The sequence below is a fragment of the Bufo bufo genome, chromosome 10 (genome assembly GCF_905171765.1).
Source record: "Bufo bufo chromosome 10, aBufBuf1.1, whole genome shotgun sequence".
Taxonomy (NCBI): domain Eukaryota; kingdom Metazoa; phylum Chordata; class Amphibia; order Anura; family Bufonidae; genus Bufo; species Bufo bufo.
This window is the reverse complement of record NC_053398.1, coordinates 120631105-120656426: the sequence shown is the minus strand read 5'-3', so window position 1 is coordinate 120656426 and position 25322 is coordinate 120631105.

The window sequence follows — 25322 nt, the reverse complement described above, 5'->3', positions numbered from 1 at the left end:
TGCTGGTGAGTTTCCATCTTCTTCTTCTCTATAGGGACGGGGGGTATAGAATGGAGCTACATCTTATTGTCTGTCCTACAGGGGGCGCAATAACTGCTGCAGCCAGGCCATAATACAAGGGCTGGGCCCGGCTGTCATATAATCAGATAGCCGCTGTGCTCCCTTTCAGATACTTCATTATAATGTAATATACACTAGGACGCCATATCTTTCCTGCCTGTTATATGCTGTGTCCTTGTACTCTATGTATAGCTGGGGAGGGATCAAGGGTAAATTCTGGGGGTAACTGAATTTTGTTATCTGTACCAGTTCATACAAGAACTTTTCTCTGTGTTACAGCCGTGACATATTTATGATCTACAGCGACGGCCCTGATTGGGCAGAATTGGAGGAAGTTGTAGTAGAGAAGCCAGGTAACAATTACTATATAATAACATATAAGTGGGGTAGAGGCAGAGCTTAGGTCTACCCCTCATAACATCGGGGGTCCGTCTAATACCCTGGAAATCAGCAGAGTGCAACGGTGGATGGGCAACATGGTAGACACTGAGATTTTCCCGGGAACCATTGTGCTATATTATTTCATTGCTTTCAGTCTTATAGAAACGGATTCTGTTATACAGTCCTGATCAAAAGTTTAAGACCACTTAAAAAACGGCAAAAAATCATATTTAGCATGGCTGGATCTTAACAAGGTTCCAAGTAGAGCTTCAACATGCAACAAGAAGAAATGGGAGTGAGAGAAAACATTTTTTGAGCATTCAATTTAATGAAAACAACGAATAAACTGAAACAGGCTGTTTCATTTCTTCTTGTTGCATGTTGAAGCTCTACTTGGAACCTTGTTAAGATCCAACAATGTAAAATATGATTTTTTGCCATTTTTCAAGTGGTCTTAAACTTTTGATCAGGGCTGTATAAGCTACCTACTGATGATTTCCTTTTTTATTGCAGTTGTTCCGAAAGCTGTTACAGAGCAGAGGAAAGCATCGGACGCGGAGAACATCAGAAGGGAATTAGAGAAAACTGAAACTAAACAAACAACCGTGATAGAAGAAGAAAATGTAGACGACAACACGAACCAAAAGGAGAAGATCATAAAATAAGTCAAGGCCAAAATACCTGAGAAAGAAAAAAGAAGGATAAGAGGAGGATGAGAAAGAACAAGAGAAAGAGGAGGCCACATAAAACATCTATTATTATCTTGATAATCATCTAATGATTATTATATCATAGTGTGAATAATATCTCACCCCCACCAAAAATAAAAAAATAATTAAATGTCTGTAACAGCCTGTTACATCTGTATGTAATGACCTGCCCAGTCCACCAGTCCAGTAGCTGCTCCCACCATGTCCAGCCAAGCTGCTATAGGGAACAAAAAAAGGATGAAATTAATCCAGGGATGGGTGGTAGATTCAGAAACAATCCTTCATGCACAGGCCAGGTTTTTCAGGGCAGGTGTCGCACTGATAAAGGGAGTCCTTTCGTACCCCCCTTTTCTAACAAACCCGGCATCTTTTTTGCTCTGTGTAATTTTTCCACCTTATAACTCTGATTTAGTCCGCCTCTCTCGCATATCCACTTTCCACCAACCACTACATATTCTTTTCTGTGAGACACCTGTTAGGTCAAAAGTGCCCTTTTCACCCCTCAAAATGTTCGTACAAGGGTGCACTTTCCAAAATGGGGTAACTTTTGGGAGTTTTCTCCTTCTTGCTATTTGGGGAACTTTACCAGGGAAATGTTGTCCTGGTACAACACGGGCACCATGACCTCCTGAAGTACTGGAGCCCTCCCCTTCCTGACTTTTTAATAATTAGGGCCTAGGGCGCAGGACGCACGCAATCACAATGTTTTATGCGTGCCAAAAAAGAAGGATCACTGATTGAAAAGAAAGACTTCTGCACTAAAAAAAAACGGAACACAGGTGCTGATCAAGCACGTACGTACTGATTAGCGCTTGCCGGTCACCGCTCGCACACAGAAAAAGTGGTGCAGAGCTGGAACAGACAAAAAAAATATATAAAAAAAACAAACACAGACGGATTGGAGTCCGCCGGGGGGGAATGGGGATCTGAAACTGCTGCAGAGGAACAAAAAAAATTATCACTGTAGCTGTTCCAGACAGGGGCGGACACAGGCAGCAAAGGGCCCCTGTAAAAACCATGTACCTGCCCCCCCCCCCAAACCACACATACAAATATAAACATATATGTGCAAATAAAAAAACACCTTGTGAATATGTTTACAATATGTATATACACTGCTCAAAAAACAAGGGAACACTTAAACAACACAATGTAACTCCAAGTCAATCACACTTCTGTGAAATCAAACTGTCCACTTAGGAAGCAACACTGAGTGACAATCAATTTCACATACTGTTGTGCAAATGGGATAGACAACAGGTGGAAATTATAGCAATTAGCAAGACACCCCCAATAAAGGAGTGGTTCTGCAGGTGGTGACCTGACCACTTCTCAGTTCCTATGCTTCCTGGCTGATGTTTTGGTCACTTTTGAATGCTGGCGGTGCTTTCACTCTAGTGGTAGCATGAGACGGAGTCTACAACCCACACAAGTGGCTCAGGTAGTGCAGCTTATCCAGGATGGCACATCAATGCGAGCTGTGGCAAGAAGGTTTGCTGTGTCTGTCAGCGTAGTGTCCAGAGCATGGAGGCGCTACCAGGAGACAGGCCAGTACATCAGGAGACGTGGAGGAGGCCGTAGGAGGGCAACAACCCAGCAGCAGGACCGCTACCTCCGCCTTTGTGCAAGGAGGAACAGGAGGAGCCCTGCAAAATGACCTCCAGCAGGCCACAAATGTGCATGTGTCTGCTCAAACGGTCAGAAACAGACTCCATGAGGGTGATATGAGGGCCCAACGTCCACAGGTGGGGGTTGTGCTTACAGCCCAACACCGTGCAGGACGTTTGGCATTTGCCAGAAAACACCAAGATTGGCAAATTCGCCACTGGCGCCCTGTGCTCTTCACAGATGAAAGCAGGTTCACACTGAGCACATGTGACAGACGTGACGAGTCTGGAGACGCCGTGGAGAACGTTCTGCTGCCTGCAACATCCTCCAGCATGACCGGTTTGGCATTGGGTCAGTAATGGTGTGGGGTGGCATTTCTTTGGAGGGCCGCACAGCCCTCCATGTGCTCGCCAGAGGTAGCCTGACTGCCATTAGGTACTGAGATGAGATCCTCAGACCCCTTGTGAGACCATATGCTGGTGCGGTTGGCCCTGGGTTCCTCCTAATGCAAGACAATGCTAGACCTCATGTGGCTGGAGTGTGTCAGCAGTTCCTGCAAGACGAAGGCATTGATGCTATGGACTGGCCCGCCCATTCCCCAGACCTGAATCCAATTGAGCACATCTGGGACATCACGTCTCGCTCTATCCACCAATGTCATGTTGCACCACAGACTGTCCAGGAGTTGGCAGATGCTTTAGTCCAGGTCTGGGAGGAGATCCCTCAGGAGACCGTCTGCGACCTCATCAGGAGCATGCACAGGCGTCGTAGGGAGGTCATACAGGCACGTGGAGGCCACACACACTACTGAGCCTCATTTTGACTTGTTTTAAGGACATTACATCAAAGTTGGATCAGCCTGTAGTGTGTTTTTCCACTTTAATTTTGAGGGTGACTCCAAATCCAGACCTCCATGGGTTAAAAAATTAGATTTCCATATTTTTTTTTTGTGTGATTTTGTTGTCAGCACATTCAACTATGTAAAGAACAAAGTATTTCAGAAGAATATTTAATTAATTCAGATCTAGGATGTGTTATTTTTGTGTTCCCTTTATTTTTTTGAGCAGTGTATATTCTTTTCATACTAAGTCACGCCTCTAACTCTGCCCAAAGCATAACTATGCACACCCAGTCCCCTTAATGCCCCCCATAGTAATTATTCCCCCTTTGTGCCAGTACATAGTAGTTATGTCCAGATACGTGCCCCCTCACAGTAGTAATGGTCAGATATGTGCCCCCTCACAGTAGTAATGGTCCGATATGTGTCCCCTCACAGTAGTAATGGTTAGATATGTCCCCCATTTACAGGAAGTTAAAAAAAAATACTCTCACCTAGTTCCTCATGATCACAGTTCAGCCGCTGGCGCTCCACAGCAGTAGCAGGATGTAGTGTCACACAAGGCTCTGCTGGTCTGTGGAGGAGGAGGAGCACAGCAGATTCCCGGCCGCACCGCTCCTCCTCCTACACAGACCAGCAATGTGTGACACTACATCCTGCTACTGCTGTGGAGCCAGGGCCATATTTAGATTTGATGCTGCCCTAGGCACTTTAGTGCCACATTCTCCCCCCAATGAAGTCCATAGCTGATGGTAAAATGCTCCCTAGGCCTTCAGCTATCCCTCAGGACTCCCTCATACACTTGGACAATTAAAGGGCTGACTTGTTACACATGCGCTTGGCAGCTGAAGGCATCTGTGTTGGTCCCATGTTCTTATGTGCCCTCAAAGCCTCTAGGTGTAATGGTAACGCCCACATTGCTCCTAGAGGAATATTTGCATATATTCAAATATTCATTTTTTTTCTGAATAATGCAGGTATTTATGAACATGGGCCCAACACAGACCGGCACTGACGGGTGGCTTTAGCGCTGCCCTAGCCATTTTACAGGCTAAGGCAGCGCTAAAGCATGTCCATTAGTGCCAGTGACATCACCAGGCTCACTGCCAGGCGGAAGCCTCCCCCAAACAGTATCCCCAGTGGTAATAAGGCTCCCTACAGTGCCCTCAGTACTAATAAGGCCTCCCTATAGGGCACCTCTTATAATCTATAAGGCACTTCTATAGAGCTCTCAGTAGTAGTAATGCCCTCCACCACTGCCCACAGTATTTAGAATGTTCCCTGCAGTGCCCCCTGTAATTATAATACCTACTGCCGTACCCCCCAGAGTTATAATCATCTCTGTAGTGCCCCCATAAAGTATAATGCCCGTCCTCTCCCTCCAGTCTTCTATACCATGCAGTCCCATGTAAATAACACCAGTCAGCTACCACCAGTCTTCTATATGATACAGTCCCATGTAAATAACCTATCTTCCTTACAGTCTTCTATACTATGCAGTCCCATGTAAATAACACCAGTCCTCTCCCTCCAGTCCCATGTAAATAACTTCTTTTCCTTACTGTTCTCTATAACATACAGTCCCATGTAAATAACTTAAATCCCCTCCTTCACCCCCTCCAACACACAGTCCCATATAAATAACATCACTCCTTACCCTCCAGTCTTCTAAAATATCCAGTCCCATGTAAATAACACCAGTCATCTCCCTCCAATCTTCTATAACATACAGTCCCATGTAAAAAACATATCTTTCTTATAGTCTTCTATAACATACAGTCCTATGTAACAGACACCCCTCCCCTCCCTTCAGCCCCTCTAACATACAGTCCCAGTTAAATAACATATTTCCCTCCCACTAAGCAGGGAGGAGGTATAATGGGGAGAACCACATCTCCCAGCATTTCTCTGGCACTTACATTCATTCCATGGCATCACAGGTCTCCACTGCTGAGCTGCCTCTTTATGCACTGGTCACATGACGGTGACCTCATCACTGGTCCTACCTCCACTTCCATTGCTGAAAAGATCACATGACTAGGATGTCATCGAAGGTCCTTCAGCTATGGAGTGTAGACACAAACGGCAGCAGATTCGCAGTAAGTGATAATCAGGCCCCACCCCCAACACTCCGCCCCCTTCCAACCTCCACACCAAGGTGCCCAGGTTACCCTGTTGGCAGAGGTAGGGAATGAAAAATATGATAGGATAAAAAAAATAAATGCCTCTGCTGGCACTGGGATGGGCCGTATGCCCGCCCCTGCGTCTCGCTCCACATCCCAGGACAGACAGTGTTTTGGTGTCCATCTCCAGAGCAAAATGGTGACTGATCGGAGGCAAACTGATAAATTCTGAGCAGATCCTTTTCCATTCAGAATGCATTAGGGCAAAACTGATCCGTTTTGGACCTTGAGAGCCCTGAACGGATCTCACAAACGGAAAGCGAAAACACGAGTGTGAAAGTAGCCTAATTCATAACATCTACAACCAGGAATAATAGAGGAATGGCACAACATAGAGGCAAAAACTATAAAAAATACTGTACTGGTACTTCTTGCATTTCAATAAAAACAGTATTGATTAAAAGAATAAAAAAATAAAATAAATAAAAAAAAGTGATATCACTGTAATCGTACTGAGCATGAAGTTAATATGTCAGCTTTACAACATAAGGAACACCATAAATTGCAGTAGAATTCAGTTGTTTTTTTTTTATTCTACCCTATTCTGAATTTCTTCCCACTACATTGTGTGCAATATTAAATGATGCCTTTAGAGAGTATAACTTGTCCCGTAAAAAGACAAGCTGTTATAGGACTATGTGAATGGAAAAAATAATAATTATGGCTCTAATAAGGCAGGGCATTAAAAAAAAAAAATTGGTTGCGTCCTTGAGGGTCTACAGACGCATCATGGGAGTCATCCTAGTTTTACAGGAGGGAAACCGTGCACTGTCAGCCCATACTCAGAAAATAATCAATTTCCCATAACGCGGCCACAAGTATCCTGGCTTATCCAAATGATTCTGCTTATAAAAGGAAATTGCCGTCTATGCAATAATACATTCCTAAAACGTTACCATCCATTATTTTCAGCACTGGATAAGATGCACAAATATTCAAGCGTCGCCTGCATTGCCGAGCCTTTCGGATCCTTTTCTAAAGAGGGGATAGTAATTTATAGCCAATATATCGAGGAGACAAGATCCCGGTGTTTAAACATTTACAGCAGAACATTATGACAACGGCAATAAATTCATGCAGAGAAAAGGAAATATATAATGTGGAAATGACATTAGAAGCAAACATTCCTGCCATGGACCGGAGACATTTACACATTTCTTATAATGAGCGTTTTTTATTTTATTTTATTTTTTTAATCTTTTAGTTTTTATAAAGGGACAGCCTGCCATTCAAATGTCCCTGCGTGACTCAATGACTCCACCTAGTGGTCATTATGGATCTACATATATAGGAGCATATGTACTGAACTGTGATGGAAGCAAAGGCAGCGGTGAGATGAATTTGTAGGGATTGGAATTATAGATTATTATTATTATTATTACATATGATAAGGGGCGCACATACAGAATAAAAAAACAAGCACAATAAGCATGAACAAGACAAGTCACCCTGCCCGCGAGGGCTCATCCCGTATCCTATGCATCCAAATTCAGGATTAGTGAATCGAGCTTCGGATCCTAGATCCCAAGTCGCTTCGCTCAAAACTTCGGATTGATGCTGTACGGATATCCGTCTCCTTACAGCATTAAAACGTATGGTCAGTTATTTGCAAAGTCTCGCGAGGTTCCAATCGGTACCGAAGCCGAGTTCAGATCTAAGTTTTGACTTCAGGGGCTATGCTAGGACCTCGGTTCAGGGGCTATGCTAGGACCTCGGTGAGGCCCAATTTAGACAAAACCCTGAATAATTTCCTCACTATCACAAACACTTTACATAATAGTAAAAGTATCAATAATACCTCAATATACCAAAAAACTAAAAAAAAGTGGCACAGAATCCAAACTCACCAAGTAATGCTACGTCCCCTGGGAAAGATGCAGGATGAGGTTATACGCCCTAAAAACTTTATGTCATTCATAATGTGGAAATCAAACAAACCTATAGGGGGTCATTTACTGTCCAGAAATCTGTCTATATTAGGCGTAATTTCTGGTGCAGATCGTGGCACAAAGCTTATTTACACCGAAATCTGTGACTTTCCCCCGCTCATGCCAGCTCTAAAAAAGAGGGACATGACAATTATACCACCATATACGGTAAGTTCTCTACTTTTACCAAACAATTGATCCAGTGCCAGGGCCATGTTGGCACCATAACTGCCCCACACCTTGGTTCTTCAAAGTGATTACACGACTCCAGAAGAAGCAGAAAGTGATGAGCTCTGAGCCAGCTGCAGAAGGGAACAGGTGAGGTGGGACAATCCCTTTAACACTCACCAGCTCTTTCTGAGAGAGGTGACGGTCAGTGCGCCTACAACGGGAGTGCCAGGCTGGAGACTTGTGTTGCCCACTGCCAGGGGCAGAACTACCATAGCGGCAGACCATACGAATGCTATTGGGGCCCAGCGCAAGAGGGGGCCCAGTCTTAGTTGGGATTATCTCCTCTTCTACTGGAGGTGAAAACTTGGTCAGGACTTTACCCTCGAAAGGAACAACTTTTACCAAATGAGACAGTGGAAAAAATGGCCCAAGGGTCATTGAAAAGGGTCTAGGCGGAAACCCTTCTGTCCTGTGTGGGGGGCCTGGTTTGATCCTTGCTATGGGGCCCTTACTTCTCTATGTACGCCACTGCCCACTGCCCTATGTACCGTAAAGCGAAGCATGTTTGACTTTGTATTTCACTTCATAAAGCTTTAAAGAAGACCTGTCCCCTCTTCTGACACGTCAGTTTTAGTAACTACTTGTAATAAAAATTCTGGAGCATCTTTTCTTATGACTCTATGTTGCGCCATTCCTTTATTATTCCTGCTAGAAGTTATGAATGAATTACCAGCAGTTTGCAATAAAAGGTCCAGCTGGGTGTTATGTTCTGCATTTGGCCTAACATCAAACCAAAGCCCCTCAAAATAAGCGCATTTAGGCTTCCTTCAAGACCGATGCATCTTGACCGGTCTGTATGCCAGAATTTGAAGTCAGGTATAACATGCGCCAGAAAAAAACGGCTTAAGTCACTTTGTGTGTATCTAAATCCATAGGCTCTTGCCAGTGGCGTACATAGAGAAGTAAGGGCCCCATAGCAAGGATCAAACCAGGCCCCCCACACCGGACAGAAGGGTTTCTGCCTAAACCCTTTTCAGTGACCCTTGGGCTATTTTTTCCACTGCCTCGTTTGCTAAAAGTTGTTCCTTTAGAGGCTGGAGTCCTGACCAAGTTTTCACCACCAGTAGAAGAGGAGAGGATCCCAACTAAGGCTGGGCCCCTCTTGCCCCGGGCCCCCAGCAGTCGCATGGTCTGCCGCTATGGTAGTTACGTCCCTGGCTCTTGCCCCACCATGCTTACTTTTGATAAAATTGTGGGAGTACAGTGTGAAAGGGCACAGAAGGACAATTTTTTTCTCAGCGCTGGTCTTGTGCAAAAATTGACAACTTTTTGGTGTCAATATTCTCCCCACAGTGTTTTATTTTGAGATTTAAAAAAATAATCCCTTTTTCCAGTTTTTTCCCAATTTTTTTTAAAAACTCCCATAAAGGTGTCAAAACACCATACCCAAAGAAAGCAGCAACAAACACTTTGGCTATAATCTCATAATTAACTAAAAGACATCTGGACACAAAAATACACAAAAAAGTAAAACACTAAAAACAGCAAAAAAAAAAAGGCTAATGGGGGAATTTATTAACCACCTCAGCCCCCAGTGCTTAAACACCCTGAAAGACCAGGCCACTTTTTACACTTCTGACCTACACTACTTTCACCGTTTATTGCTCGGTCATGCAACTTACCACCCAAATGAATTTTACCTCCTTTTCTTCTCACTAATAGAGCTTTCATTTGGTGGTATTTCATTGCTGCTGACATTTTTACTTTTTTTGTTATTAATCGAAATTTAACGATTTTTCACTTTCAGTTGTAAAATTTTGCAAAAAAAACGACATCCATATAGAAATTTTGCTCTAAATTTATAGTTCTACATGTCTTTGATAAAAAAAAAATGTTTGGGTAGAAAAAAAATGGTTTGGGTAAAAGTTATAGCGTTTACAAACTATGGTACAAAAATGTGAATTTCCGCTTTTTGAAGCAGCTCTGACTTTCTGAGCACCTGTCATGTTTCCTGAGGTTCTACAATGCCCAGACAGTACAAACACCCCACAAATGACCCCATTTCTGAAAGTACACACCCTAAGGTATTCGCTGATGGGCATAGTGAGTTCATAGAACTTTTTATTTTTTGTCACAAGTTAGCGGAAAATGATGATTTTTTATTTTTATTTTATTTTTCTTACAAAGTCTCATATTCCACTAACTTGTGACAAAAAATAAAAAGTTCTATGAACTCACTATGCCCATCAGCGAATACCTTGGGGTCTCTTCTTTCCAAAATGGGGTCACTTGTGGGGTAGTTATACTGCCCTGGCATTCTAGGGGCCCAAATGTGTGGTAAGGAGTTTGAAATCAAATTCAGTAAAAAATGACCAGTGAAATCCGAAAGGTGCTCTTTGGAATATGGGCCCCTTTGCCCACCTAGGCTGTAAAAAAGTGTCACACATCTGGTATCCCCGTACTCAGGAGAAGTTGAGGAATGTGTTTTGGGGTGTCTTTTTACATATACCCATGCTGGGTGAGATAAATATCTTGGTCAAATGACAACTTTGTATAAAAAAATGGGAAAAGTTGTCTTTTGCCAAGATATTTCTCTCACCCAGCATGGGTATATATAAAATGACACCCCAAAACACATTCCCCACCTTCTCCTGAGTACGGAGATACCAGATGTGTGACACTTTTTTGCAGCCTAGGTGGGCAAAGGGGCCCATATTCCAAAGAGCACCTTTCGGATTTCACAGGTCATTTTTTACAGAATTTGATTTCAAACTCCTTACCACACATTTGGGCCCCTAGAATGCCAGGGCAGTATAACTACCCCACAAGTGACCCCATTTTGGAAAGAAGAGACCCCAAGGTATTCGCTGATGGGCATAGTGAGTTCATGGAAGTTTTTATTTTTTGTCACAAGTTAGTGGAATATGAGACTTTGTATAAAAAAAAAAATGTAAAAAAAAATCAGCATTTTCCACTAACTTGTGACAAAAAATAAAAAATTCTAGGAACTCGCCATGCCCCTCACGGAATACCTTGGGGTGTCTTCTTTCCAAAATGGGGTCACTTGTGTGGTAGTTATACTGCCCTGGCATTTTCCAGGGGCCCTAATGTGTGGTAAGTAGGTAAATGACCTGTGAAATCCTAAAGGTGCTCTTTGGAATATGGGCCCCTTTGCCCACCTAGGCTGCAAAAAAGTGTCACACATGTGGTATCGCTGTATTCAGGAGAAGTTGGGGAATGTGTTTTGGGGTGTCATTTTACATATACCCTTGCTGGGTGAGAGAAATATCTTGGCAAAAGACAACTTTTCCCATTTTTTTATACAAAGTTGGCATTTGACCAAGATATTTCTCTCACCCAGCATGGGTATATGTAAAATGACACCCCAAAACACATTCCCCAACTTCTCCTGAGTACGGCGATACCAGATGTGTGACACTTTTTTGCAGCCTAGATGCGCAAAGGTGCCCAAATTCCTTTTAGGAGGGCATTTTTAGACATTTGGATACCAGACTTCTTCTCACGCTTTGGGGCCCCTAGAATGCCAGGGCAGTATAAATACCCCACATGTGACCCCATTTTGGAAAGAAGACACCCCAAGGTATTCAATGAGGGGCATGGCGAGTTCATAGAAATTTTTTTTTTTTGGCACAAGTTAGCGGAAATTGATATTTTTTATTTTTTTCTCACAAAGTCTCCCGTTCCGCTAACTTGGGACAAAAATTTCAATCTTTCATGGACTCAATATGCCCCTCACGGAATACCTGGGGGTGTCTTCTTTCCGAAATGGGGTCACATGTGGGGTATTTATACTGCCCTGGCATTCTAGGGGCCCTAAAGCGTGAGAAGAAGTCTGGAATATACATGTCTAAAAAATTTTACGCATTTGGATTCCGTGAGGGGTATGGTGAGTTCATGTGAGATTTTATTTTTTGACACAAGTTAGTGGAATATGAGACTTTGTAAGAAAAATAAATAAAAATTCCGCTAACTTGGGCCAAAAAAATGTCTGAATGGAGCCTTACAGGGGGGTGATCAATGACAGGGGGGTGATCAATGACAGGGGGGGTGATCAGAGAGTCTATATGGGGTGATCACCACAGTCATTGATCACGCCCCTGTAAGGCTTCATTCAGACGTCCGTATGCGTTTTGCGGATCCGATCCATCTATCAGTGCATCCGTAAAAATCATGCGGACATCTGAATGGAGCTTTACAGGGGGGTAACCAATGACAGGGGGGTGATCAGGGAGTCTATATGGGGTGATCACCACAGTCATTGATCACGCCCCTGTAAGGCTTCATTCAGACGTCCGGATGCGTTTTGCGGATCCGATCCATCTATCAGTGCATCCGTAAAAATCATGCGGACATCTGAATGGAGCTTTACAGGGGGGTGATCAATGACAGGGGTGTAATCAATGACAGGGGGGTGATCAGGGAGTCTATATGGGGTGATAACCACAGTCATTGATCACGCCCCTGTAAGGCTTCATTCAGACGTCCGGATGCGTTTTGCGGATCCGATCCATCTATTAGTGCATCCGTAAAAATCATGCGGACATCTGAATGGAGCTTTACAGGGGGGTAACCAATGACAGGGGGGTGATCAGGGAGTCTATATGGGGTGATCACCACAGTCATTGATCATGCCCCTGTAAGGCTTCATTCAGACGTCCGGATGCGTTTTGCGGATCCGATCCATCTATCAGTGCATCCGTAAAAATCATGCGGACATCTGAATGGAGCTTTACAGGGGGGTGATCAATGACAGGGGTGTAATCAATGACAGGGGGGTGATCAGGGAGTCTATATGGGGTGATCACCACAGTCATTGATCATGCCCCTGTAAGGCTTCATTCAGACGTCCGGATGCGTTTTGCGGATCCGATCCATCTATCAGTGGATCCGTAAAAATCATGCGGACATCTGAATGGAGCTTTACAGGGGGGTGATCAATGACAGGGGGGTAATCAATGACAGGGGGGTGATCAGGGAGTCTATATGGGGTGATCACCACAGTCATTGATCACGCCCCTGTAAGGCTTCATTCAGACGCCCGTATGCGTTTTGCGGATCCGATCCATCCATCAGTGGATCCGTAAAAATCATGCGGACATCTGAATGGAGCTTTACAGGGGGTTGATCAATGACAGGGGTGTAATCAATGACAGGGGGGTGATCAGGGAGTCTATATGGGGTGATCAGGGGCTAATAAGGGGTTAATAAGTGACGGGGGGGGGGTGTAGTGTAGTGTAGTGGTGCTTGGTGGGACTTTACTGAGCTACCTGTGTCCTCTGGTGGTCGATCCAAACAAAGGGGACCACCAGAGGACCAGGTAGCAGGTATATTAGACGCTCTTATCAAAACAGCGTCTAATATACCTGTTAGGGGTTAAAAAAAACACATCTCCAGCCTGCCAGCGAACGATCGCCGCTGGCAGGCTGGAGATCAACTCTCTTACCTTCCGTTCCTGTGAGCGTGCGCGCCTGTGTGCGCGCGTTCACAGGAAATCTCGCGTCTCGCGAGAGGACGCGCCGGCGCGTCCACCCAGAAGAGCAGGGCCGCCGCAAAGACGCAATCCTGCGTACGACGGTCCTGAGGAGGTTAAGGTTGGCGTTTTGTACGCCAGTCTTAATGAAAAACAGGCCGGTGTAAGATGTATAATAAATGGATAATGTCGCACTAAAATAAGGTGGAGATCCAAACAGAGGTGCGCCCACTAACAGACAACACCCAGTCTGAAAGAGATAAATAGTATAAATAATGGAAGTGGGGCACACTCTAAAAGTATAGGGATCTTTATTAACATATAACGCTATTAATAACAATACAATGTGGTATCAGCATATGTAAAATTGGATAAAAGAACAGCCGATAAATACTATTACCGACACTAAGATAATGGATTTAAAAACCACAATAAATACAGAATAAAAATATATGAATATAAATATAGGATAAAAATGTATTAAATCAGGCAATATAATTTTGTATAAATATGGATCCCAATAAATATGTTGTTGAATTCAAATATTCAGTGATGATCATACAAATTTTCAATAATGATCATACGAATAATTCACTGATCGTACTTGGTATATAGTACCATAAATTTTGCGGTAATATAGGTAATCCTCTCCTGCAGACAGTCCTTAATCACAACTGTTGTCGATAGTCAATGTCTTAAGCGTATGCAGCCTAAAGATTTCGTTAAACAGTAGTCTGGCTGTTCATACGCACAGTGGCGTCCCGCTGCATTTGCTATGAAAAGCGATCGCTTGGAAGAGATGTGCAAGGTCTTACCCGAGGGTTTTGAGGTACTGGATAATGGGCTCTTGACTCGGCGTGTCTGTCCTGACTCCGGTCTCAAGAGCTGATGTCCAGATTCGAATTTTGGCGCCAGTGAAGTTTGTTTGCTACACGTGGTGTGAACCTGGCGTATAGTAGCGTTAAATCACTTCGGCAATTCGCTGGTTTCAACGACAATCTTCCAGACTTCCTCGGTCTTGCAGGGTCTCTCTTCTTGATGGGGGGATTAGTACCAGACGCGTTTCGGGGATTTACAAGAGTGACCCCTTCCTCAGTGGTACAAATTTTCTATGTGCAGAACATCAATTCTCCCTATGTGTGAAAGCAGCCTTATTAAACAAAAAATCATTAAAATATACACAAGACATTAAATAGCTTTAACCCCTTCACTACCGAGACACTTTTTACCTTAAATCCCAGGCTGATTTTTGCAAATCTGACATGTGTCACTTTATGTGGTAATAACTTTGGAACGCTTTTATTTATCCAAGCCATTCTGAGATTGTTTTCTCGTGACACATTGTACTTAATGGCAAATTTTAGTTGATATATTTCACCTTTTTTTTATAAAAAGCCCCAAAATTTTCTAAAAATTCACTATTTTCTAAATATGAATTTCTCTGCTTTATGGCAGATAGTGATACCTCACAAAATAGTTATTGTAACAGCAGCTGGTGTGCGCCGCTGTTCCCCTGCTTACCACCGCGGTCCCGAGCGCCGTGTTCAGCGGTGATCTGCTGCCAGTGTTTCCTTTCAGCCCTGTCCACAGCATGCTTGCTGCTCGTTTCCTACAGCATTTCCTTAAGGGTCGGTGTGCGTCACTTCCTGTGTTTTATGGGCTGGATCATGTGACTTCGCCAACCAATCCTAGCTCTCCTGCACATATATAAGTGGCTCAGCCCCTGCCCAGATGCCTCAGTGTCAAGGTCCTTGTGTCCTGCTAAGGTTCCTGATATCCGACTGTGTTCCTGACTTGTACTTGTGTTCCTAGACTCTGCTACCTGTTTGATCCCTGCCTGCTTGCCTTGACTGTTGCTGACCCAGATTGCCTGACCTGTACCTGTGCCGCCTGCCCTGATCTATTGCCTGTCTGACTACGCCTCTGCCTCATCCTTCGGTCCTGCACTGTTGCTCCTGGTAATGACTCAGCCTGCTGACCACGACTGTACCTCTGGTACCTTTCTCAGGTACCTCATGGTCCGCCTGGACCAGCTGCCTCGTGTGCCTATCCTCCTCAAGAGGTAGCGACCTGGTGTTCACCTCGGGAAAGTCTATTCCCACCATCAGGAGTACTGTGAAGATCGAGGGGTTCACTTAGACAACGCCCTTAGAGGAGGTAGGACACGTGGCACAGTGGGTACAAAGCCTTCACCACTTCCTGGTCCTTTTGTCCAGCGTTAAAGATGGGCGGCCCTGAAAAGGAACGGCGTTCCTGCTATGAAAAAAGTTCAGAAACGCCGTTCCCACACGTTCCCGCAGGACTCGAGCCCTGCATGGGTGGGCACTGTGCATTATCGTTGTAATGCAAAAACTTAAGTATTGATTGGAATCGATTACATGCCATGGTATTACTGTAAATTGGAGTGTGGTACAAGACATCCGCACTCCAATACTGAGTAATCTTTGGTTTTTTAATAACGCCCATATGCAGCAAAAGCCCCCAAAAGGTCATCATCTCTGCCGCATTTACTGGGTTCCAACATTGGGGTCTAGCGTATGGCGTTGTGGGGTTCTTGGAAATAAATTGCTGGGCGTATAAATTTGTTTGAGCTACTGTTGAAGGGGATATTAATTATTAAAATTTACGCAAATCTCGATAATTAATATTCATAAATAGGCGTGAGTCGTCTAGTGATGCCTCCGCCTATTTATACCAATTAAACAATCACTACTGATTACCTTACTCTACTTTGAACTGCCTACGTCTATTGCTGCGGCGCCTATTACAATAAGAGACCACACACAGTGATTAAATAAAAGGTATTTATTAAAACACTATACGTTATAGTCTAATATCTGTTTATAATAATATATATCTATATCAATGGAATAAATATATATATTTACAGCAGTACACAACAATATACTATAACAACACACTAATATGGTATTAACTACACTAGACACAATCCCACTATAATATTCACCCCCAAAATCTAACTATACCTAACACTTACATACACGTTAACAGCAGCCCACCGAATCCTGTCAATATACTATCCCTACGGGGAATAACAAGGGGTTAATACAGACACTGCTGCTGCTGGGGTATGCAGGGCAGCCGTAAAGGGGTATCAAGGGGTACCAGGGGTAGAATATGGGAGGATATATACCAGGGGAGTTATAAGGGTTGAGTGACAGGGGCAAAACCAGGGTAGCAGGGGATATAGGGGAATGAGGGATATTCAATATTGGGGGAATACAGGGGAATTGGGGTACGTTGGTGGTATAGGGGGAGTAAGGGTTAATACAGGGGAACTAGGGTTTTGTTGGTGGTATAGGGGGGAGTAAGGGTTAATGCAGGGGAATCGTTGGTGGTATAGGGGGAATAGATAAGGGTTAATGCAGGGGAATCATTGGTGGTATAGGGGGAATAGATAAGGGTTAATTCAGGGGAATCGTTGGTGGTATAGGGGGAATAGATAAGGGTTAATTCGTTGGTGGTATAGGGAGGGTTAATGCAGGAGAATAAGGGTTCGTTGGTGGTATAGGGGGAAATAGTGATACTCAGCCGGTATGCTCGTTGTCCAGGGGGTGCTCGTTTTCCTAGGGGATGATCCTCTCCGGCTGGGGGCTGGTTCCAAAAGTGCCTCAGCGTAGCGCTGCCGGACAATTTAAGTTCGGCAGCGCTCGCTCCCGAGGCAGCCCGTCCTGAACAAGTGGGCCGGCGCGGTGATATGACGTCACCGCGCCGGCTCGCGCATCCCAGAACACGCTTCCAGGCGGAGGGTTCCTTTGATCCTCCGCCTGTAGCGCATCTGCATACCCTGCGGCGCGATAATTAACGCGCCGGAGGTATGCAGATAACAGAGGGAGGGACGTTTGTTTCCCTCTCTCTGTTATGTTAACTATCCCCAGCAGCTGGAGATAGTTAATCCCAAAAGGCATCGGATCTCTATTGATCCTATGCCTTTTGAGGTCACCAGAGGCTGGACATAATTGTCCAGCCATCTGGTGACCTTCTCATCTCCTGCAGGGATGCAGGAGGGGGGGGGGGGGAGCACCTGAACAGGGGGCATCTTTATCTGTATACTATATGTGTATAGATGCCTGGGGCACATCCATACACATATATATATACAAATCTTCTGGTGGGAGGCATACATACATATATATATATATATATATATATATATATATATATATTCATGGATGTTTGGGGCACATCCATATATATATATATATATATATATATATATATATATATATATATATATATATACACACACACATATACACACATAGATATAACCAATAAGCCCACCCATATAAATATACCATATACATAGAGATGCATGCTGCCAAGGGGGCATACATACATCTCCATGTATACACACATGTCCCACCTGGACGGGCCCATAGAAAAGGGCCAATATATATATGTATATATGTCAGGGCATATATACATATATATTTAAATATAACACTTCCCTTAACAATCCCCCTGTTGTCAGGAACACGACAAAAAAACGTTTTGGGGGAAGGGTTGGGATGTATTTGCCTCCTCAATCGCACTCTTGGTGACAGTTCAGGAAGGACTGAAGTAATATGGCTCTTAGGTACCTAAACATCACCCATCATGACTAACACTTCCGACCTGCCCTTCCCCAAACGTCTCCATCCACCGAATACACCGTCTTCTTCTCCTTGGATAACTTTCTTGGCATCTTACATTATGATCTTCCGGTATCAGCCACTCCCAATGTAGTCTATTCCTGACTCCGGAATGGCTTCACCCTCGCCGTCTTTAGATCACTCCACTCAGCGACCGTGTACTGTCCTTCTTTCTTTCTCTTTGCCAGTGTTACTCTTCTGGCGTCAGTCACCCCCAATGTCAGTGCCAGTCTTTCGGTGTCAGTCACTCCCAATGATTCCGGAATGACTTTACCCTCAATCCATGTAGCACCTCCTTCTGGGTACGGACAACCGTAGACTGGCCTTTTCATCTTGATTGAAGACCCAATTGTTGGAGAGGTTCTCCCATGGACAGATACGTAGTTTTTTACAAGGCAGGTCAGAATTTCTGGTAAGAGGTGATGTCATAGTACCTAAATTCTAACTGCGGGAAAGAACCCCGCACTACCACCATTCAGTCCAACCCTTACAAACGTCACCATTGTCGATGTTAAAGTTGCAAATACCTTAGTAAAGGAGGGGCCTGTCCATAGGGAATCTACTCTTCCCCACTCACACAAACAGGTCACATCCCTCCCAATACAGCCCAATTCAATTTAGTGTGCACCCATAGAGACTGATGCAACCTGGCCTATCTCTCTACACCTCCAAAAACGCCGGTAGGTAACAGACCCCCGTGTCAATGGGAAATGACTATAGGATGCAAGTGTGCGTCCAGCCATATTGTAGTATGGCTGTCACACACTTGCACCTAGAGTGTCCATGGGTACACAAGGAACTCATATGCAAATAATCAATATATATCTATACACAATATTATGAGGTCACAGGGTGGCCTATGAGTACATCCCGAACCCTCATACGAAAATCTACTATACTATAATATAATATATACATACACACAATACTATGAGGTCACAGGATGGGTATGGATGTTCATCCTGAACCCTCATAGGAAACAGTATGTCCATACAATCTCTGGCTTCAGGACTTTGTTGGAGCTAAGTCCTGAGCCTCCTACGATTAACTTCATGATGTTCTGTCTGGTTCTGGTTTAGTTGGTCCGCAAGTCTCTTGACCCTCCTGTAGATTAGACACACTCCCGTGTACATGACGATTACCAAAACCAGAAGAACTATCACCGGTGTATCAATAGGTTGAAGAAGGATGTTGCTTTTGGACTGTAGCCAAACAGACTTTCCCACCCGGAAACCCTTGAGTCCACATCTAAGGCGGTAGTGATTGCCGTTATTTTGTTCTTGTCATGCGACAGTTGGATGGTGGCCTGTTTCTCTGTTTCTCGAAGATTCTGAAGTATTTCGTCTTCTTGGCTGAAGTCTAGCAGGAGATGTTTGAGTTCTATCCCAAAGCCAAGAGGAATCTTCTTGGACACTACTAATCGATGCTCAGTGGTTGCAAAATGCACATACGCAGATGGTGCGTTCGTGCAGAATTCTAAACGGACACTGACTGAAATATATATATATATATATATATATAAAAATATAACTAACTACCACTAACTGCAGGTCTTTTTTCACACAACAAAATGTAAAAAAAAACTAAAAAATTTGCAAATGTAACTGGTCACACTACTGATCGGTGCTCTGCAGCACGTAAGCACACAGATCGTGCATGCGTGCAAAAACTGTAGTATAAAAATGCACTACAGTGTTAAAAAAGTGAACTCTGGCTAAATATAATCTGTTATATAAAGCCCTAACTACAATTTCTTCTTTTTGAACAAAAAAATAAAAAAAATCAACACAAATGTGGGGGGGGGGGGGGGGGGTAAAAGCGCTAAAAATTATCCCCAGGTGCTGATCAGGAACATATGCACTGAACAGCACTTGGCAGTCACAGCTCGCACGCAGAAAAAGTGGTGCAGAGTTGGAAAATTGTAACAAGTAAATAAAAATGGACGAGAGGGGGGGACGGGACAGGGATGGAGGGTGGTTTAGGGATCTGGAACTAATCGGAGCAGCAATTCGAGCGTTGTTCCAGCCAATCGCTGCACAGGCAGGGGACGCCACTGGTGTCCCCTGCCTGACCTCGGGGGAGACCGGTGCTGACTAGTTCAGCACCAGTCACCCCTGTACAACCCCCCTGCAGCTCCATGAATGGTTAAAAAATCATCTGGAGCTGCGATTGGCCGGTCTGCAGAAAGCGGCCAATGGCAGCGATCGGGGCTGCAGGGGGGGGCAGAAAAACCTCCCTGTACCTGTAGTAAAGAGGGCTGCCGTGCAGAGCAGCCACCGTACCCCGGTCACCGATCGATTTTGCTCAGGGAACGGGTGTACACAGCGCCGTAGCTGTACGGCGCTGGGATTTCTGACCCACTTTCCAGCGCCGTACATGTACGGAGCTGGTATCCTACGGGTTAATAAATAATGGAAGACAGGAATTCACTAAATGAATTTAGTAATACAGAACTCAGCCGAAATAAAACATCGGGGGTTGACATTTTGTGGAGATCACATTCATGCATTCTCGCCTAAGGCCGCACACAATCTGTTGTCTGACCTCGGCCAGCTGCATATGAAGGACAAGACCTTCTTTTGAACGGACCACACCATAGCAGCAAACATTATTGCTTTTAAAACATTTTTTTTTTTATATATATATATATATATATATATAATGGATTTTTGTTCATAATTTTCAAAAATTTTACCCAACGAACAGATAATATACTGATGCAATTACACAGTTGAGTCACATTATTATGACCACCAGTTAATATCCAGAGTATCCACCGTCTGCAGCACTGACAGCAGGTAGACAGGCTGGAATTGACTCAATTAGGTTCTAGTAGGTGGTCATAGGTATCTGGAGCCATGCTGACTGCAGCGCATCCCACAGCTGCTGGAGGGGGTGTGGGGGAGGATCCATAGAGCAAACACAATGATAGAGCTGGTCCCACGGATGCTCAACTGGGTTAAAGTGTGGCCAGGGTAGTACTTGGAAGTCTTGGCCGTGCTCTTCCAACCAATGTCAGACATTTCTAGCTGTGTGACATGTCGCATTGTCTTGCTGGGAAATCCCATCTGCCCCAGGAAAGAAAATCAACATGCATGGGTGTGCATGATCTCCAAGAAAAATCTCATCTGCCCTAGGGAAGACAATCAGCATATACAGTGTCTTGCAAAAGTATTCAACCCCCTTGACTTTTTTCGTATTTTGGTGCCTCACAACCTGGAATTAACATGGATTGTTTGAGGATTTGCATCATTTAATTTACAGAACATGCCCACAACTTTGAAGATGTTTGGCTTTTTCCTTTTGTGAAGCAAACAACAAATAGTCAATGTGCATAACTATTCACCCCCCTAAAGTCAATACTTTGTAGAGCCACCTTTTTTGGAAATCACAGCTCCAAGTCACTTTGGATAAGTCTCTATGAGCTTGCCACATCTTAACACTGGGATTTGTGCCCATTCCTCCTTGCATAACTGCTCCAGCTCCTTCAAGTTGGATGGTTTCCGCTTGTGAACAGCAATCTTTAAGTCTGACCACAGATTTTCTATTGGATTGAGATCTGGGCTTTGACTAGGCCATTCCAACACATTTACATGTTTCCACTTAAACCACTCAAGTGTTGCTTTAGCATTGTGTTTGGGGTCATTGTCCTGCTGGAAGGTGAACCTCAGTCCTAGTCTCAAATCACACACATAGTGGTACAGGTTTTGCTCAAGAATATCCCTGTATTTAGCACCATCCATCTTTGCCTCAACTTTGACCAGTTTCCCAGTCCCATCCCCACAGCATGATGCTACCACCACCATGTCTCACTGTGGGGATAGTGTTCTTTGGGTCAGGGGCGTAACTAGAAGTGACTGGGCCCCACAGCAAATATTTGTAAGGCCCCCCCCAGCGCGCTTCGCACCTCCCTCCTCCTATGTAAACCCCACTCCTTTGGCACAGTGTAGCGGTATACTGTATATTGTGGGGCACAGTGTAGCGGTATACTGTATATTGTGTGGCACAGTGTAGGCTATATGTGTATAACATAAACATATTTCACATGAAAACTTACAGTTACTTGACCCTTGGGGATCTCGGACACCACTTCCACACTTTGGCCGGGGGCTCGGCGGAGCTGATGTTGTGCTTTATCCTAATGAGAAAGATTTCATAATAAGGATTTGGAGAAGGGGCAGTGGGGTCGCAGAGCAGGGAGAGGCTGGTGCTGCTACTAAGGGGTCATACCATGGGGGAGTGAAAGCCCACCATAATGCCCCCCCCAGTAGTAATAATTCTCCTTATAATGTGACAGTGCAAAAATACCCCCTTGTAATGCCCCCAGTTGAGCTAATGTCCCCATAGTGCCCCCATAATGTCCCAGTATAAAATACCCCTATATAGTGCCCCCAGTAAATTCCCCCATAGTGCTCCTCTCCCCCCTTCCTGCTACTGCCCCCCATAATGTACCAGTATAAAATGCCCCATATATAGTGCCCCAGTAGATGCCCCTCAGTGTCCGGCCTCTGATAGGCTGCCGGCCTAGTGTCCCCCATAATGCCCCCCCATCATGTGCCAGTATCAAGTGCCTCTCTCTCCTCCCCCCCCACATGTCCCAGTATCATAGTGCCATCTCCCCCCCCACAAAAAAAGTGCCAGTATCAAGCGCCTCTCTCCCCCCCATGTGCCAGTATCAGGTGCCAACCCACCTCCCCCCCCAGGTGCCAGTATCAGGTGCCAACCCCCCCCCTTGTGCCAGTATCAGGTGCCTCTCCCCCCCATGTGCCAGTATCAGGTGCCAACCCCCCCTCCCCCCCATGTGCCAGTATCAGGTGCCTCCCCCCATGTGCCAGTATCAGATGCCTCTCCCCCCCCATGTGCCAGTATCAGGTGCCAACCCCCCCTCCCCCCCAGGTGCCAGTATCAGGTGCAAACCCCTCTCCCCCCCATGTGCCAGTATCAGGTGCCTCTCCCCCCCCCAGGTGCCAGTATCAGGTGCCTCCCCCCATGTGCCAGTATCAGGTGCCTCTCTCCCCCCCCATGTGCCAGTATCAGGTGCCAACCCCCCCTCCCCCCCCAGGTTCCAGTATCAGGTGCCAACCCCTCTCCCCCCCAGGTGCCAGTATCAGGTGCCTCCCCCCCCATGTGCCAGTATCAGGTGCCTCTCCCCCCCCATGTGCCAGTATCAGGTGCCAACCCCCCCTCCCCCCCAGGTGCCAGTATCAGGTGCCAACCCCTCTCCCCCCCATGTGCCAGTATCAGGTGCCTCTCCCCCCCCAGGTGCCAGTATCAGGTGCCTCCCCCCATGTGCCAGTATCAGGTGCCTCTCCCCCCCCATGTGCCAGTATCAGGTGCCAACCCCCCCTCCCCCCCAGGTGCCAGTATCAGGTGCAAACCCCTCTCCCCCCCATGTGCCAGTATCAGGTGCCTCCCCCCCCCCCAGGTGCCAGTATCAGGTGCCTCCCCCCATGTGCCAGTATCAGGTGCCTCTCTCCCCCCCCATGTGCCAGTATCAGGTGCCAACCCCCCCCTCCCCCCCAGGTGCCAGTATCAGGTGCAAACCCCTCTCCCCCCATGTGCCAGTATCAGGTGCCTCTCCCCCCCCAGGTGCCAGTATCAGGTGCCTCCCCCCATGTGCCAGTATCAGGTGCCTCTCTCCCCCCCCATGTGCCAGTATCAGGTGCCAACCCCCCCTCCCCCCCCAGGTTCCAGTATCAGGTGCCAACCCCTCTCCCCCCCCAGGTGCCAGTATCAGGTGCCTCCCCCCCATGTGCCAGTATCAGGTGCCTCTCCCCCCCCATGTGCCAGTATCAGGTGCCAACCCCCCCTCCCCCCCAGGTGCCAGTATCAGGTGCCAACCCCTCTCCCCCCCATGTGCCAGTATCAGGTGCCTCTCCCCCCCCAGGTGCCAGTATCAGGTGCCTCCCCACATGTGCCAGTATCAGGTGCCTCTCTCCCCCCCATGTGCCAGTATCAGGTGACAACCCCCCCTCCCCCCCCAGGTTCCAGTATCAGGTGCCAACCCCTCTCCCCCCCCAGGTGCCAGTATCAGGTGCCTCCCCCCCATGTGCCAGTATCAGGTGCCAACCCCCCCCCCCCCCCCCCAGGTGCAAGTATCAGGTGCCAACCCCTCTCCCCCCCATGTGCCAGTATCAGGTGCCTCTCCCCCCAGGTGCCAGTATCAGGTGCCTCCCCCCATGTGCCAGTATCAGGTGCTTCTTTCCCCCCCATGTGCCAGTATCAGGTGCCAACCCCCCCTCCCCCCAGGTGCCAGTATCAGGTGCCAACCCCTCTCCCCCCCATGTGCCAGTATCAGGTGCCTCTCTCCCCCCCCATGTGCCAGTATCAAGTGCCCCCCGCTCCCCCCATGGCAGTAACAGTCGGGTATTAAAAAAATAATAATAAACACTTCTACTTACCTCCATGTCAGCGATGCGATGCAGCCTCTTCCTGTGTCCTGCCCTGTATGTCCATATATGGAGTCAGTGCTTGTATTTCAGAAAAGGTTTCTGCTGGGATTCAAACCCACGACCTTCTGTATCAGAGGCAAAGCATCTAACTACAAGACCATAAGAGATGCCTTGCTGCTGACTGAAAAAATATGAGACTTCTACTGTTATAGCTGGCTAAATGTACATCTATACACATGACAGCTGCTCATATATAGAGATATAGCAGAGCTGAGTGTGCTGGGACAGCTGTTATGTGTATAGCTGTACACTTAGCCAGCTATAACAGTAGAAGTCTCATTTTTTTTCAATCTGTTGTAATGCAGCCTTTATGGTTGTGAGGGTAAATGCTTTGCCTCTGATACACTCAGACATTGGAGGTTGTGGGTTCGAATCCCAGACACATCGGAAGACTTTAGGAGACAGTAAGATTAGATCACATTAGCGAGGGGGCCTGGTCAGCTGCTGTGAAGGGGCCCTGAACAGTAAGAAATCGATATTTAACGAACTTGAAAATAAACTGTCACACACGCTGCCGGGACGCCGGGCCCCGAAGTAGCTGCTTCCCCGGTAGTTACGCCACTGCTTTGGGTGATGTGATGTGTTGGGTTTGCACCAGACATAGCGTTTTCTTTGATGGCCGAAAAGTGAAATTTTAGTCTGATCAGACCAGAGCAACTTCCTCCATACATTTTGGGAGTCTCCCACATGCCTTTTCACAAACTCATAATGTGCCTTTTTGTTTTTAGCTGAAAGTAATGGCTTTCTTCTGGCCACTCGGCCATAAAGCCCAACTCTATGGAGCGTACGGCTTATTGTCATCTTATGTACAGATACTCCAGTCTCTGTTGTGGAACTCTGCAGCT